Below are 19,565 nucleotides of genomic sequence, written 5' to 3' on the forward strand. Positions count from 1 at the left end.
TAATTGGATTTTCTATAATTATTATGTAATAATATCTATAATATAATTTGTGATTTTATATATTATATGATTTTACATATTACATCAAAGACCTTCCCATCCTTACCCAACATTCTCAATACCCATTTCCAAATTTACCTTCCTTCCCTCCCTCTGTCCTATTAGTAGCCACGAAGAAGCTTCAAGAAGACTTGAATCGTATTAGTCACTGGGCAGAAGAAAACAAGCTTAAGTTGAATGCAGAGAAGACTAAGGCAATCTTAATAGGATTCACCTTCTGAAAACTATTCCTCATTTTCCAACCTTATTCCTAAACAATAATCCAATACAATTCCATCCATACGTTAAAAATCTCGATGTCACCATAGAACAAACTCTCTCCTGGAAAAACCACCTCTCCTATATTTCCCGTCGTACCTTCTCCACCTTAAAGCGTTTAAATTACCTTCGCCACCTACTTCCTTTTCAAACCCGTAGGCTCCTGGTTACTTCCTTAATATTCCCCCACTTTGATTATTGCTGTGTGGTTTACGGGGGTGTCTCTGGGGACCTTGATGCACAATTAAAACGGTTAAATAATTGCTTTCTACGATTCATTTATGGGGTCCCCAGGGACGCCTCTGTCACCCAATTTTATGAAGAGTTGAAATGGCTTTACCCCTCCTTCTGTCTTCTTTCCTCCACCAAGTTATCCAATCCCATCGTCCATCGTACATCTCTGATATCCTTCAATTTAAATTCTCAATACATTCACACTGAACTCCAGTGCATACTGGCTCACGGCCTTCAGACTTACATGTAACTGCCTATCGAACCGCAGCCTTTGGTAGATCTTTCCTCATTCGTTCCTCTTCCCTATGGAATTCTATTCCCCCCTTTATTCGTAGTTTTAATACCCTTCCAATCTTCAAATCCCTTATCTTCGACTACCTTCTGTCCACCTAATTCCGGAAGAATAACAATTGAAAGTTTGAAATAAGGTTTATTCTTATATTTTCTGTATTTAATATTTTCGTCTATAGTGGTAAATATATATATTAGCAGAAATTGTATCTTTTCATTTATTATTTTTAGTTTACTTTACCATATGATATGACATATGGTTTTATTTTATTTGTTCTATTCTTATTTTATATATTTAGTCAATTATTGTTGTTCATTTTTATCTTTTAAATTCATTATTTTAGAATATTTTATGACATTATATAATTTCATTTTGTATTTTACTCTAAGGCTCAAAAGCCTGATTTTAATGGATACTGATTCTAATGGATCAATCCCAGAATAAATATTATTATTATTAAAGGCGAATCGACAAGTTCAACGATGACTCAACAAAATTTCCATGCACAATATTTAATTGTATTAAAACATAATTAACGTCGACACACAATTCGTTTCACTGAATGGATGTCACGCAAAGACGTTCATGAAGTGAATCTCGCTTAAGATGCTATACTGTCAGTCTTTACAAATTTTTTTTTGGTTCAATAAGAAAAATACTTACACATATAGAACAGTAGCAAATATTTTATAAAATTGAAATTAATGATGTTTTTTTCCTGTTAAATTTTTTAAATGTTAAACGCATTTCTCAAGAAACTTTTTCAATTTAATTAATTTTTAATTCAATTTAATCAATCATCTTTGGCTACCGATGCTGTGCCGTTCTGAGATGGCCTCGACATATTTGAATTTTATAAGTGAATTGTACTGTTGAGTAAATAATGGGCAGGTGATAACTCTACTGTATAAATATTGTGGCAGGAAGCCAAATGAATTTCCTCAATTCACTGTGATTACAAGCACATTTGATAATTGAGGAAAAGATTGGATGAAAATGTGATATTTTATATAGAGAAATTTATACCATGAATAAATAGATATTTTCGCTTCGGATATTTTAAATATACTTTTGTAGATAGGTCCATATTTAATTTTTGTAAATTTTAAATTTATATTTCCAGTCCAAAATAGGATTAAATAAACATTGAATTACATTTTTATCAGATCCATATTTTTGTAACATGACACCTCCATCCACTCTGCAATTCACGCACATTGGAGCGAATTGCAGTGGACTGACCACTAAGGAGGTCAGTTCCACATGCCTGTATCAAAATAATGTTACTGTATCCAAATCTAATCAGTTGTTTGTAATTTAATAAATTTTTTTTTAGTTCAATACGTCTATGAATTTGTTGCACGACGATACGAATCATCTGATATATAAAATTTAATAGCACCTTATCGATTTCTCGAATCGATTGCTAAAAGGTAAATGAACATTTTTTTTCAAGATGAACTCCAATATTTCCTGCTACATTAATCATTTTTGCAGGTACTGTTTAGTTGCTATATAATTCTTCGTTTTTGATTATTCGCATATTCCAGAGTTGTCGTATAGCAACTAGTGGCTTTATAAATTACATTATTTTAATAATTTAGATGAATAAATAAATAGTTTTGTATAAATTAAATTTTTATCACACAGTTCTAGCCCAGCAACAATCGACCCTCTGGGACAACTGTGTCAAGTATCACACTTGCTGTACTGATAAATTTTACTTGCATTGTGTGATGCAAGAAAAGTTCAGATCATACCTCATTTTACATATTTTTTAGTTCTTTTTAATCAATTTCATCAACTCCTAGGACTCGAAGGGTGGTTACTCTATAGATTACCAACCTGTCCTAACCAGAGAGGACATGTTTCAATAAACATATGTATTTATCCTATGGGAATAAAAACCAACCAACACCACTGCTTGGGATCGATCAGGCACCCACTTCTGCTCTAACAAGCTGTGGCTCTAAATAAAACCTAATTTATTTTCGGTCTTGGAATTGTGTTCTTGAGCTGTCAGTTTCACGCAATCGGAGTAATGCATATTGAATCCCTCTTTGCGTGATTTGGGATTATATCGATTTGGCTGTTAACTGAAGTTAGAGGAACAAAGACGATTCAACGTTGGTTTTGCTCCTAACAATATGGTTAACATACGATATAATGCTACAACAATTTTCTTAAAATGCAATGATAATTTATTTGAAATCTAATCAACCATCATGTTCTAGATAGATATAAAACTATATTATGAAATATAAAAATAATAATATTATAAATTATCATATAGAATCTGTTACTATCAATATAAAAAAGATTGGTTTGGTTTCGATCTTTCAGTCACGTTCACTAATTTGTAAGTAGGTAGTCATTTCTATCTATATAATAATAAGCTTAAAAATTAAAAAAAATTTATTAATTGTTATTATAGCATTATAGCAGCGGACGATAAACATTGCAAAATAATCAACATATTGATCCTAAGAAACCTTCAACGTCAAATAAGTTGTGTTAAAGCATAGCCACAATAATCCTTTAACATGAAACGCTCGTCCGCTCATCTCGCACGAGTTAAGGAACCTGTATTATAAATTTAAACAATTGCCCCTTGCCCAACTATAGGTTCAGTCACTTTAGACATATGGTTCCATATGTTTACAATTTTATAGGAAAGAAACCCAATAAAAACAACTAGGTTCCCAGAAGACCCTTCAGACCCTTCTAACAGCCCTTTCAAGCCCTGAGTATCCTATATCAATAGCAAGGGCTGACACTTAGGCAGGTACATGCTATCATCTCACAATGGACTGGCAACAGTCAAACTATTTTATGGTTAACATATGTAAGTCAGTACACACAAGTCTTAGGTCATGGTCTCTTTCTTAGAAGTCTGACCACCCAACTTCTCGCCACGCCTTTTTCCCCCTTCCAGATATTTATTTCTAATTTCATAGGCTCTCTAGATCCAAACCCCTTCTCCTATTTCACTATTCTTCCTACCCCCTCTTCTCAAGTGTTCATATATATTTCCTAGACTAGATAGCTAAGTAAGAAGTAAGAAGATAGAGACTGAGAAACAGTAACAGTAACATGTAGTTCTTGTAAATATGTTAGAATAAAGTCATTTTAGTCTTCACTGATTTTTTTGATATGTAACTCACGTAACAGCAAAGCCCTTACGAAACTTGAAGTTTAAACTGCTTCCACACCCTTATTGCTCCGCCGATCTTATACCATACGATTTTTATTTATTTCCTTTACTCAAGGAAGACCTTGAGGGTAATCATTACACCTCAATTGGCGATGCGAAGGCAGATGTCATTTCCTGGTTTCAAGAAAAGTCGGAAACATTTTTCAGTTGTTACATGTCGGGAGAAATAAGCGCTAATGATGACAATGTTGAAAAATAAATATTATATTTTGAATCTTAAGAAGTGTACTGTAATCACTTTTTTTCTGATTTTATTACTTATTTCCAGTCGTATAATTATATAATATATATTCTTAATGAAATATTCTGAGTAATCAGGTTATAAGTTTTGAACTTAGAGCCTAAATAAAATTAATTAAATCGGTAATAACACGCGCTTGTTTCAATGGCAATTGAAGAAGTTTGTTTACAAACAAGAGTTGCGCCCCCTCCCCTTATCGGGACATCGGAGGCCAAATGAAGAGGAAAGGCCATTAGCCGTTTAGATTAGTCACAAATTGATTGGTCGGGTTCATTGCCTGCCGAGCTTCCGAATTATTGGCCCGTAATGGCGGCTCTCTTATTGCACCGTTTAGTCTTATCGCTCAGCTGCCTCTTGATGAGAAGGCTTTATTGCCAGATATCCTTCCAGCGGAGTTCAAAGGAAACCAAATTAATTAAAGTAAAGAGAGAGGAACGTCTATCTCACAGAATGATTTATTTTTAATTGAGTTTGATTGAAATAAATTATAAAATTATACCGGAGGTGTTCCAAAATAATTAAAATAGAATAAATAGTTAAATTAAAATAAAAGGTCCATCATGAACTCTCGCTGGTGCTAAATATATTTATACACAATGCAACGCAAGAAAATATTCAAAATGAAAATTAAATCAGAAGTGAACAAGAAATAACAGTGAAAACAGTTCTTTCACAGATCCTGTGCGACAGGACACTATAATTTGGTATTTATCTCATCTGGTAAGCTGAATGTATTCCCAGCGTTTATCCTTACTTTCGGTTCCTCCACTATTTCATTATTTTTGGTAATTAGTGCACCCAAAAACTTATGGGTTTCGATTAGTAAAAATACATTGATGTTATTAATAACTTATTTTATTAAGTTTCGAATGATGTGTCCTAAGTTATGATTTAAATTACCTTCGCCACATATTTGAAACCCCTAGACTCCTTGTTACTTTCTTTATATTCCCTCACTTTGAGTGTTGAACGATATACTGGAATATCACTTGGGATCTAGAAGCAAATTCAATAATTAATTAAAAAATTACCTACGGGCGCCTCAGGGACGCCTTCATCTTCCGATTTTATGAGGAGTTGAATTGGTTTTACCCTTCGTACCGTAGTATTTCCTGGCATCCTTCCTCTATCAAGTTATTCAATTCCGCCGTCCACCATCCATCTCAGATCTTAAATTCATATTACGTGTTCAGACTTAAATACAATGGTCACTGAACTACAATTTTTGACGGACCCTTCCTGATCAAATCCTCCTACCTATAGAACTACATTCCTTCATTCCTATCATCTATCGCTCCAGTACCCTTTTTATCATCCAAACCCGATAATTCCCTCAGTTCCTATCCCCCACCTCCGATAGAACTAGAATACATATTTCTTCTTTACAATCATAGTAGTATGATATATAAATATCAACAGGAATATTAAAATTTCTGTAGTGATGCTGTAGAAATTTAGAATTTAGATAAACATGGACAAAATCAGACGATGAAAAAACTCAGGTATTCGGTCAGCACCTTTCTAAAACATTTGAACCACACCCTGACATCCTTAATCCAATCCACACAGAATACATTGAAGAAGAATTGAATACTCTACTCCAAATGACCCTTCCTCATAGAGCATTTCATCCTTCAGAGTTATCCAACATCATTAAGAAGTTACCTTCCCGCAAAGCTCCCGGTTATGACCTACTTACATCCCATATTCTAAAACATCTTCCTCAAAAACCTGTTTTATTCCTCACCTACATCTACAATGCTGTACTCAGATCCTCTTAATTTCCTGAACCGTGTAAATCATCCATAATAAAAATGATTCCCAAACCTTAAAAGCCACCAGAATACTACCCATCCTCCTAGCGTCCTATCTCTCAGTTACCTATCATGGGAAACATTCTTGAAAAACTCATCTTAAATCGCTTGTACTCTATCCTTGATTACAACCACATAACCCCTGATTACCAGTTTAGATTCCGAAAATCCCACTTCACTATCCAGCAATGCCATCGTGTGGTTGATGTAGTCTCGTCTTCATTGGAGCGCTGAATGTATTGCTCGGGAGTCTTTCTTGATGTAGAACAGGCTTTTGATCGAGTCTGGCCCAGGACTGCTATACCAGATCCGTAAATTCCTACCCCCTAGATATTATCTCATTATCCGTTCTTATCTCTCAGACAGGTTCTTTAAAGTAAATAATAACAGCGCTTATTCATCCCTGTTTTCTCAGTCTGCTGGTGTACCTCATGGTAGTATCCTTGGTCCTATCCTTTATACAGTTTTTACAGCTGACATCCCAACCTATCCTAATACAATTCTCACCACGTATGCAGATGACATATGCCTATTGTCAGTGAATAATGATCCTTCCATTGTATCCCAAACCCTCCAATCCCATATCACCACCCTGGAAGAATGGTACCTAAAATTGGAGGATTTTAATAAATTCAAATAAATCCCACCAAATCACAATCAGAGTTGAAGTATGGGGCTCCACTAAACCATCGAATTCCTCCCGAATTCAATCCTTACAGTCCAAAATCCTTCGTAAAATCCTTAATGCTCCTTACTTTGTCACAAATCAAATCATCAGGACCTCTATGTCCCATATGTTGCCGATTTGGCCAGAATCAGATACCAACCCTTCCATGATAAACTTCCCAACCACCCAAACCAACTCGTGTCTAACCGGCGTCTGAAAAGAAGATGGCCTCGAGATTCTCCTTTAGAAATGTTTTTGGAGTTCTATCAACGGGTAGATTTTCCACATGTTTGTATCATGTCACTATGTCACCTACAGCAAATTTACTTGTTGTATATATTTTTATGCAGTTGTAAATAACAATAAATAAATTATAAAAAAAAAATAAAATGAAGACTTTAGATTGGAATTACTTTCCTAAATATTTTTTTGTTTAGATATTTTTTGAAGTTTCTTCATTATGATTTGTCTTTTTTTATATTATGTATTAATTATTTTGTTTTTTGGTTTTACTTTATGACTATAAAGCCTATTTAATATTATTTATCTATTTCATTCTCTGAACCGCAAGTATAAGTATTACCTCTGGATTTATAAGTAAGATAGTCTACTTAAAATATCATTAAATCACTGCTGTCAGATCACATCCTTGTTTTTGGAATGATTCTAAAAATATCATAAATATTTTTGTATTGTAAGGATATGGGTCTAAGAATGTTCGGTACGTTTACTGTCTCAAATGCTTTTCATTTTATTTAGCAAGTCCTACAAAAGGAAATAATTTTCTACAAGAGGAAACTCAAATAACTCGCTTCACTAAGGATATATGTTATCAGTCAACTTACGAGTCTTGTAGCTTCTCGGAATCTTATTTCCAGCTCTAATGATCTCAGACGTTATGCCCTATATAACGTTTATTAAATTACATCGTAGTCTAACATACTAGCGTCTGTTCTCATATTAACTACTACCAAAGTAATGTGGCGTATATTCAACATTCTTATGTTACAAATTGCTTCTCCGAGTACCAAAAAAAAAGGGTGTCCCTACTGTAGCCTGAAATTCAAGGGCGATATAGAAACCCACACTGCAAAGAGCTATGTCAAGGAGCCGAATAGTTATCAGTTAAGAGACTTAGTTATTAATGAAAAGAAAAAATGTAGAGGATGAGAAAGATGGAGTTGAAAAAGAAATATCTAAATGTTCAGATTCCTTAAGAAAAAGAAATTCAATTCCTACATCATCCTGATGTTGAATTCTGTAATTCGAGTAAAAAGATTTTTTTTTGTATTTATTTATGGACATTTACAACTGTACATAAAATACAAGTAAATTTGTAGTAAGAACATAATGGTATATTTAGGCATGTAGAGAAACTACCTACTAATAATACTCTAAAATACATTGTTACAATATAAGGTCTCGTGGCCATCTTCTTTTCAGGCATCTCGGAGTGTTGTGAGGAAAGGAAAAGGAAGCAAGGTTAGAAACTAATGTGTTTGAGTGGTTATGAAGTTTATAATGAAAGGATTGATATCTGGTTCGGGCTAGATCGGTTACATAAGGGACAGTTAGGTCTTTATGGATGATTTTATTTGTGACAAAGTAAGGAGCAGATTTTTGATTGTAAGGATTGGATACGAGAGGAATTCGAAGGTTTAGTTGAGCCTCAAAGTTCAACTCCGTATGTCCTTATTATGCAATAATGATTATCATTGTCCTTATTATTATTGCATTATGATAGGCCTTATTATTGTCATGTAGGTCAGTCTTTAGTATTGAATTGGAATTCAGACCGTTTGTCTTGTAAGTGCTGTAATAGTCGGATTCGAAGTGCAGTTTCCTGTCTTTTCAGTCTTGTGTGTGGATTCCAAGTTAGTCGTTTGTCAAGATGTAGTCACATACTGACTTAAAAATATACTGACTTCACATACTGACTTAAAAATTCCAACGGTCACTGAATACATACGAACTTACAACAAACGATTTCATGAAGAATTACTAGGATATCCATACATACTTGTAGGACAAATTTGGATGAGGGACCTGCTAACATGAAGTAAGAAAAGCCAGAGAAGAGGTACCGCTGGATGCTGCTCTCCCTCATGCCTTATATGCAATTAATTAATTCAATGTAATACTTAAGCAATCTGCTGATTGTCAATTTTTTATTTTACTGGTGTAGATAAAAAAAAAAATGTGTACTGCTAACAATGCAAAATGATTAATTATATGAAATTAATAATAAATAAATAAATAGCAAAAATTGTCATTTGACTTTATCTTTTTCATCTCTGGCATTATTTTCAGGTACCTTCCAAAACTAATCCATAAGAACCTAAAGGTTATCTTTAAACTCGCGATCTCCTTTAGTTCCGTTCCATCTCGCACTTTTTGAACTTGTAAATAATAGGGTTTATATATAAACCAAGCTTTTTTGGAATAGCCATTTATTAAAGTTCTCTTTAATGTACCATTGCGGTTTGCGATTTCCTTATTCAAATCTATCTCTAGTGTTTGCGCTATAACCTCATTTTAACATATGTTTTTTAACATAATGTTTTATTTTCTATTATCTTTATTTAAAATAAAATCCTACTATTTTTCTTTAAAAAAAAAATTTAAAATAAAGAAGTGTCAATATAATTTTGTCTTCCTATATTTTCATGTTTCCTAATTATTTATAGGTTTATATCTTATCTACAATATTTAAAAACTTTCAATTATTTTCGTGTTTAATGGTTAGAAAAAAAAAAAAGCCCATTCCAAAATACTATCAGTTTTGCTATTATGTATATTACATTTAAATGTAATCGAGAAGATATTTATTGATTTCGGTTGTTATTGAGTTATTTCGAGAAAAGCAATTCCAGGGCTAGATGTATATGAGGAATTTCGTGCAGGAATATTCTCCGTCAATTCGCCAAATGGTTCCACTGATCCAATTCCTTAACAGCAATATCTTATGTAAATGAAATTACTAGAAAATTGAAGTGTTAGCAAGAGGGGGCTCTTACATAAAATTCTATTTGCTGAGTGACTGTCAAAGGTCTTCAATTTGAAGGCAGGGAGCGAGGGACGACTAATATTCAACTCCATTCTTAATGTACCTTTTCAACTCGATTGCTAGGTACTTTTTTGGAGGTAAACCTAATATTGACAATGTTTGTTATATGTCTAGTCAACTCATTTTCTTATTAATCAAAAATTGGTTTTAGTAAATTTATACAAAACATTATACGATAATGAATCCTTTTAGTACTAATTGCCATACTTCGTTAATTTGTAAGCGCATCAGAATAATAACGTTATTGAGAGTCCGAATTTTTTTACCATTTTCTCCAAAACACCTTAAAGCTCGTCATATTAATGTAAAATTATGTTATATATCATATTTAGAATCAGTTAATGAAGCCAGACAAATACAACTCAAATTGTCAAATTTTTTTGGGGGGGGGGACCAAGTGTTTTAATAGAAAGAGAAAAGAATAGATTTTTCATTTCAGGGAGTAAAACATTAAAAAAAAAAAAATTTCACTCCTAGTAAGGTAGACCAACAAATTTTTATATAATACGAATTTTCATATAAAGAAGAAATTAGAAAATTTGTGGACATGTTAGACGAAATATTTCTTCTTCCTATGTCCCCCGTTCACGAAATAAATACATAGTATCTTACAATGTTATCCAAATGCAACGTAATTACAACAGTTGTAAAGTCCATATATTTTAGATATGCCTTTATATGGAAAAAAAGCAGTTTCATCTAAATAAACATTTATTTTACTCATTTTGGATTTATTTATCAAAAAAACGAATCTGGCTTACTTTATTTTTATTAATTTTTTTAACATTTAAACTCAATTAATACAATTGATTGTATTTTTATGTTTTTCCACATTTAAAAACAATAAAAAAAAATTATCTAAAAGATTTCAAAAGAAAATAAAACCGAATCCGATATGATTTTTCCTATAAAGAATTGTTTTGGTATACTTTTCTGGAAGCGACTTTTAGTTTTTGTAATTTTCTACATACTTAAACTCATTTAATACGATTAATAATCTTTTGTTCTTATTCTACCTAAAATACAAATAGATAAATAATATCTGTTACGGTGAGTATGGGTTCAAAAGGAACCTTTGCTAGCCCAAACCGTCAAGGTGATAAAAGTAAAAGAAACTCAGTGTCGAATTTCATTAAAATGTAAATTGCATAATTAAAAACAAACAAATTAAATTAAACCTTTTGAATAGAATGTATAAACATAAGCTAGAAAAAATGGAACTTGACAAAACTTAACTATTAAATAATTAATAATCAGGTAAATAAAAGAAAAGAAAATTAAATAAACCTGATTTTAATTTAAATTTAAATTGTAACATAAATACAATTAAAAAGAAAAATTGCGTAAACTGACTAAATGTAGTGTATATATATATATATATATATTGTGTCATTAGTAAGGTCATAATTAATAAAAAATCTTGGTATCACCGTGGATGACTGCGAGATGAGGGCCCCCCGCCGTGAGTAAATTCCGATGCTGATGTTCTCATGAGGATGAGCCAAAGTTGTGGACATTCGTCCGCCGTGACCAGATGGGTTCACAACAACTGAGTTGGTCAAACTGCACGCCACTAATTCTCTATACTCTATAGATAGGTAAATATGCCTGAGCATTATTATCTATCTATACAAGGTATTATTTATACCTATACATTATAAATAATAACAGTGCATTTTTATAACTATAACAGATACATTTATTTATTGTATTAAATGTACATAATCAATTACTAAAAAACATGATGAGAAGATAGTCGACCGCGGGTAATTATATGAGAAGATGGTTGGAGGTGCGGTCAGAGAATAACAAATAATTTAAAAAAAAAAATTCAATTGTACTAACTTTTTGGCCAGAATTTCTACCCTTCATCAGGGCTAAGAACAAAAAACAAGATAACAACCAATAAATAAAAAAATATATATGATGATTAAAGTGTATAATTGTACCGAATGAAAATTAATAAAAATAAAATATTGAAAGAAGAGAAGTAAAAGATACTTTATTTATATTAATTTTCACTCCGCACAATTATCTACTTTAACCATTCTATATATATATATATATATATATATATATATATATATTTTTTTTTTTTATTCATTGGTTGTTATCTTGCTGTTTGTTCTTAGTCCTGATGAAGACTAGAAATTCTGGAGGAAACAGTAACAATATTAAATAAGTTTTTTTTTTCTTACTTATTTGTGTAATTCTCTGACCACACTCCCAATTTTTACAAAAATATTATGAAGAAGATCGTAGGGGGTGCGATCAAAAGAAAACAAAAACTAGTTAACTATTCATACGGTCAATCATTTATATATCTAATGTTAAAAAACATGTTTGCAGTTTTTAAATTTATTAAATTTATTAATTAGTCAGTCTAAAAATATGTAAAAACCTTTTCTTGACTCCTAGGGCGCGTGTCTAATATTTTTAAAAAAAATCGTCGGATGCCATGGCTGTCCGTTTTACAGAGTTTTCACCGTATAAAGAAAGTATACCATTTTATTTAATACAATAATATAACAGAATAAGTATAAGTACTACTAATATTTATTTGTATTCTACGTCATTAGAGCATCCATTAAGCGATTGTCTATCACTAGATATTTGTTAAATTTTTAAACTAAAATTCAATTAATATAACAAGGATTGTCAATATCGTAAAGAAATTCTTACATAAGGAAAGCGTTCTTGTTATTATATAATTTCCTTGAGTACAGGGACTATGGTAAGGAGACAAACACCAATCGCCCTCAGTGGGCACAAAAAACACACTTGCTACCAAGGGCATAGATAGGTCGGTGTCTTTGGGGAAGAGGGTTCAGGAGGAATATTCCCAGTAGTCTATCCCTCTCAAGGAATTTCTTGAAAAATAAGTGTTAAAAAGGGTGAAAAAAAGAATCGAACAATTACTATTTTATCTGTCATTTGCATTAAAATGAGGTAAAAAAATAAGTTATATGTTTTGCCTACTTAATAAAATTTCTTTTTCAATTTTATAGGAATTTGACATTAACTTTATTTTCAATATATCATTTTTTATTTAACGGTTCTTTTTTTTTTTTTTTTTTTTTTTTTTTTGTAAAAATTGATAAAAAACTTATCTGCTCACTTGATTTGAAATTATCTGATAATATATATCAGTAAGGAAAATGGGAAAGTGATGAGGAAGTAAGAAGTATATAAGTACTAGTCAGATTAGTGGATTTTTTTCTATTCTAACGTCCGATTGATACAGTACAAATTTTAATTAGTTTGAAAAAGTTGATTTTTTTTTTGATTTTTCTGCTACAAACTTGGCATTACAAATCATGGATTTTAGAAAAATCTGTTCGTGGTGAAAACGGAGTTCATTTTCCGTTTCTGAACACTAAAAATTATAGAGATCAGCCAAAATTATGAAATAAAACTTTTGGTTGTAGATCTATGTCATTTTTTATTGTTACTTTATTGTCTAATATTACAATCTGTGATATATTTACAGACAATGCTAACGGGGATATAAATGCTAACACGGAGTACCTTCACAAAATATTTACGGAAGTATAAATTAAATAACAAATAACAAAATAAAAAGTAAAAAAAAAATAACGTAAGTAAATGAAAAATAACATATTAAATACAATTATTCCTATTTGCATTCAGCCTGAGAAACTCCGAACCGAGTTGTCCCTCTCTTGTGAAGGAAAAGTGGACTCCGAAAGATCCCGGCGCCTCTCTCAAAACCTATGTAATTATTTAAATTTTGGATAAATATTTAATGTGTAATAAAAGACAAGCCAAACCCCAGCACTTCACCACCTCCCCCTAAAACATTTGGTTAACTACGCCAATGCTTCGCATGATGTGTCATAATTAACTCCTAGAATTTTTAATCCCTTCAATTTAAACAATTTTCGAAATATATTTTTAATTTTTAAGGATTTCAGCCCCGCTGGTTTCAGTCACATCCTTACTACGTGAGAACCCGACCGAACTCCTTTGTAGGAGACCTTGAAGACTACATACACCCTCGTCCTCTCGTAGAGCTTATAAGAACCGCAACCGCAGACTTATCGCCCCCGGATATCTCGGTCGAGATACCTAGATATCAGAGGATATCTGGGAAGGTATCGATAGCGCAGCCGCCTCCCCCACCTCCACCTGCCTCCGATATAAACATTATTCCCTTCGGAGGCGGTCAGTCTCTACCCGGCATCGCTGGGATTCTCTTCGCACAACTGTGAGTAGGCACTTGTTTACCTCTTGTTTACATTCTTACATAACTGCCTCTTACTCAGCATCGCTTACAAACTATATTTTTTTTATAATAAAAAAAATATTAACAAATTTTCTTGCGTTTAAAAATTATTAATTGTTTTATATATCATTGCGTTTCTATAACCTCCTTTCAATATGGAAACATTATTTTCTTAACTTGAAGAAATAGTAATTGTAAGTGTCATAACTATAACCATCTTGCATCCATAACCAGAAAACTTTGACGTCATTAATTTTCGTGTTGGTTGATGTGAAAACTAATTACTTAGTACCTCGATTATATTAAAGATAATTCACTTTCAGTTTGAACATAAATAAATTCTTATAATAATTTTAAATAATTAATGTTAGTTTTAGTAAGTTATATGAGACTGAGCAACAATTATTACCATATTATTAATTCAATGTTAAATAAGCAATGATGACAGAAATAGTTGCCCTTGGAATTAATCCTTCAATATTACTTACTTATTGTTGTTTTGATTCTCAATGTGACTCAGAAATTCGATGATGAGTATTTAAAACTAGTTTATATTGAATAAAAAACGCATTAGCATACACATTAGTTCACACAGTAACACTAGTGAACAAATCCAAAGCATCCTATTTGTATGTCATATGTTACTTTGATGAATATTTGATGAGTACTGTTTGGATTCCCATAGTCTGTTATCTTTGAATTAAAAAAAAAAAAAAACTGAAGCTTTAATTTGGAAAAGTTTATCTAGTGAACAGCAGTTTCGTGCTCTATCAGTTTTTCAGAATTTGATAAGAATGTTGTACATATAAACAATTAAATATAGATAATATGCTATCAATTCTAGCGTAAATATGTCTTGTATTATGAACATATGCCTCAGTTTTTAGCCGTATAATGTGAGTGACAACTAGTTCCTTGGTCATAGGCCTAAATAATTATTTCGAATCACACAAACTAAAATTAAAAAAAAAAAATTATTTAACATGTATTAATAATTTGATATAATATAAAATCCTGGCTGTTCAAGTTTTAAAACATTAATGTATTGTCGCTAGTAATAAATTTTTATATTTGATTTTTATTTTTAATTTATTTCTGCAAAAGTGCCTACCACACCCATTTACTTGTTTACTAAGATACTCATGAGATAGAGCACAATATGATAAGAAATTAATGATTGCGATTATCTTTAAAATAAATTACACTATTGGGCTAATGGAAGATATATGTAATTAATTTTTAGGATAATTATCTTGCTTTGATGTTTTCCTACACATTTCTTAAAGTAAAGTATAGTTTTTAATGACTTTGTTTACACGTTTATATTAGTAACACATACTTCATATATATATATTGAAATAGATATATCTTGAAAATTTATAACTGTATTTAAACAAAAAATTCAAGTAAATATGGTAAGCTATAATGGCATGAATGATTTCTATGTTAGAAGATCTAGGGGCCATTTTCGTTTCAGGCGCCTCGGAGGACCATCAGAAATAGGATATTAGTAATGAAAAACGAGAATAACCCATAACCATTCTTTTTTTTTATTAATTGTACAATTTATGTTCAGTTAATCACCATACTCTCCATTCATCTATTCTATATGATACTATATTCATCTCTTTATTATGCTCCAGGCGATCGATATATTTGATAACTATTCGATTAGATTTGATTTCTTATACTATAAGGTTAAACTAAACTACAAATTATAAATGAAAAACTAAAAGTAAGTACTAATGAGAATAAATTCCAGTTAAACTGCTTATTATTAGAGAATTGCAAATAAATTCTCTCAAAGTTAGTTCAAATATTATCTGGATTGAAAACCCCAAAATCACATTAATGCAGACCAGAAGTAGTTCATCCCATTTCATCAGTCATATGAAATGGGATGAACTACTCAATTTTTCCTTTTATTATTAATATTCAAAATAATAATAATAATAATTATATGATAAACATGTAAAATAAAAAATAAATTCAACATAGATAATTATTTTAATGATTATACCTTCTATTAAAAGTTTACTTTAGCCTAAAGCTTTATTGAGCTAACAGGGTTTACATACTGACTATACCCTACTATATCTGTTATGTAGTAAGCACAGCGTGTTTACGACGGATTATTATGAAATGTATTAAGGTGAAACAGGAGATATTCGTGGGTTAAACAGCAGTGTCGAATTCTGAAGGATTAACAAACTGAAATAGTTTTATTAACTCACGAGTTGTAGATATAATTAATTTTTTATTAAATTATTTATGAATAATCTGCTAATCTCTGTATATAAGTATTAACCAATATTCTGTAAGCATACAAAAAAAAAAAATCAAATCATAAAATTAGACAATTAATAAAGAGTTTTAGTTAATCTATTTTACGACGGTTAGAACACATCGCTGCTTTTCTAGAATAATGACACCATCGAACAAAAAAAATTATTCTATTTAGAATTAGGTGCAATTCAAAGATAGTACCGTAGACAGCAGTAATTTACTGCGGTCGTCCCACAGACTTTTCTAAAGCTAAACGTATAATTAAAGGTCTATGGAATACCAACAAAATAAAACAAAGAAAAACTTATGTTTGTCAGATTTGTCACTATTCAAGAAAAGGCAATAACGAATCACCTTAATTTTTGGCTATTTTTTAATATTTAAAAAATTCTCAATATTTCAAAGACTATTATACTAGTACCAAATTTGTCTCAAATTGATGAAACGTTAATCTAGTATATAAATGTCCAGAATAATATTTGTCGAAATATCGCTTGTTATGGTTGCGTATAAATACTATCTTATATAATAATATATACTACATTTTTGAGTCGTTGTTTTTATTTATTCAGCCAGTTAGTTTTTAATTTTTTTTCCCTCTCTCTATCTAAAATTATCTATAGACAATTTTAATATAAGTTATAATTAAATGTGGCCACACTGTTTTTGTTTTTTGGTGAATATATATTATTGTAAAACTAAAATTACCTTTATAATTGTTCTGAATAGTTAATTAGTCTGGGACTAGGTCACAGTCCCTGAAAAATAAACTATTTTTTTATTTCATTTAAAATAAAAAAATGCTAATTTCAGACACAATATTTATAAAATGGATTAAATTTCATACACTTAAGACAAAAAAATAAAAATAAATAAATAAAAAACGACCGAAAATATTATTGCTGCAGACCTTTCAAATGGAAAATCTAACTTTTTTCATATTTCATTGTCGGATTTCTAACCTCAATTAGTAAAAAATTAATACTATTTTTAAACTGTAGAGTTAGGAACAAAAATACAAAATGCAACATCTCTTTCAAAGGCTTTTCGGAAATATTTTATTTATTTTTATCAGATTGTTTTTGTTACCGTTCTTTTGACTTCCAATAGCTTGGCTGTTTGTAACTAAGGAACACCGAATAAAAAGCCTAAATTTTTACTTAATAATTTATAAACAAGTCTTTGTAAAATATATAAAGTACCTATAATATATGCATAGAAAAGTCAGAGAGTTTTGTCTGATACAACGGTACAGTGTTCTAACGGACCTCGCGTTGCATAACCGACCTAGACGATGCCGTGACTTAAGCCCTAGTCCAAACCAGTTACTAACATAACATTACCATATATTATGTATTCAGATACATTTATTTGATCTCGCCTAACCTAGTCACATTAATTACCATAATGATGTTTTTATTTACCATAATAATGATGTAATCTTTATCGTCATGTGTTATAATTGTGCTTCGTAATCTCATGAGCTCAATAAAATTGTATTTAAAAAAAATTAGTGCGGTGCGCCCATCACATTTCTTTTTCCTTATATGAATTATATGAATATGACTTTTCCTTATCGTCGTACATTCATCCCCAAGTTTTTTTTTTTTTGTAGATGGTTGATTTGTGTTAATTAAGCATTAATAAATAAGTGTGGGCTCGTGTTAAGTGAGCTATCGCTGTTGTGGTGTTTAAAAAAAAAAATCTGAAAACAATCAAAATTATGAAAGAAAAATTTTTATTTTCCCTTGTAATAAAAATTCATATTTTTGTGAATTTTCTCTGGGTGTGATGGATATCAAATATCCTGCCAAAAATACATCGTTTAAACAAAATATAACTAACTCGTTATACAATACTGTGGCCTCGGCTTTTCCATTTCGAATCGGATGTCAATTTACTCTTTTAGTTATTCATGAAATTCTTAAATATTTTGTATTACCATTTTTTATTATTTCTAACGACGAGTATCTTTTTTTAATTAGGAAAATTTAAAAAAAAGGACGATTTTTTTTGGTATATAAACGGTATTATTTTAATGAGGACAAAACCCATCTGATATGAAAAAAACACTTGATTTCTCATTGATTCAGCGAGTTTAATAAAAAAAAGCCATTTTGCAGAAAAAAAATGTGAAAAATCGATTCTGTAAAGTGGAACTTCTGGTCCAATAATTTTAGCTAACAATTTGCTGGCACGTCCCAGGCATATCGTCGGTTTATAAGAAGACGGTTACAATTCAAAATAATTCATTTTTATATTTTCACAATGAAACGACTGCAATTCATTTATATCTTTTTTTAAATTGTTGAGTTGAAAAAACTTACAATATGAATATAACCTATTCTATATTTTTTATTTTACCACGTTTCCGGACAATTGTCCCATACTCGTGCACCTTTACAATCTACATGTTTATTATATTTTGAATTTCACTATTGAAATCATGTCATCTATATAATCATAGTTTAAAATTGTTTTACAAACAACCAAACGTTGTACAATAAAAAATTTAGAATAGGTTATGTTCATTTTGGAAGTTTATTCGCCTTAAAAATTAAAAAAATTACATGTGTGTATATATAGTTGACCGTAATGATTTATATATAAGTAATGGTCAGGGTTGCGGTCAAAAAAAGAACAAATAGTTTAAAACTATTTTAATGTCCAACATTTCGCCCCAATTTTCACGGCTTGATCAGGGCTAAAGGCTTTATCCTAGCTTAAATTACCTTATTGTAATAATATTCTCAGTTTTCTTTTTTTTTTTTGTATCTTTTTAGCCCTGATGAAGCTCTGCAAAATAAGGCGAAACGTTGGAGATTAAAATAGTTTTAAACTATTTGTTCTTTTTTTGACCATCTACTTATAATTAAAAAAAATTAATTTTTTTTCCCTGATGAAATAAGTACTTGAATACATACATACGAGTAGGTATATGGATATCTGGTACTTTGTATTAATATTAAAAAATTAATATAATCAAACTTCCTAAAAAGAAAATATTCTTATGCGGGAGAGAGTTACAAATTGTAATTTTTACTGCACTAACAGTGTGAAAAAAAATTTTGAATTTGACAGCCTGCTTCCAAACCGACGATATGCCCGCCTTAAGTATATGGTTTCAGTGGAATTCGAAATTTCAAATGAATACTTTCTATATAATTCATATATAGGTAAGTGAAA

General features: G+C 30.7%; 1 protein-coding gene across 3 annotated transcripts in view; it reads left to right on the plus strand.

Moving 5' to 3' along the window:
• The window catches only part of Pde11 (Phosphodiesterase 11), a 295,736-nt gene that overhangs the window by 22,700 nt on the left and 253,471 nt on the right, over positions 1-19,565 (plus strand). The window contains exon 1 of one of the 3 annotated variants that reach the window (XM_067045590.1): positions 14,028-14,075. The exons of the other annotated variants lie outside the window; for them this stretch is intronic. The gene's annotated coding sequence lies outside the window, so the exon portion shown is untranslated. Of the gene's footprint in view, positions 1-14,027; positions 14,076-19,565 lie in introns of those variants that run through there. 3 annotated transcript variants of the gene reach the window in all.

This window comes from Halyomorpha halys, unplaced genomic scaffold (genome assembly GCF_000696795.3).
Source record: "Halyomorpha halys isolate HHAL.00 unplaced genomic scaffold, Hhal_1.1 Scaffold98.1, whole genome shotgun sequence".
Classification (NCBI taxonomy): Eukaryota; Metazoa; Arthropoda; class Insecta; order Hemiptera; family Pentatomidae; genus Halyomorpha; species Halyomorpha halys.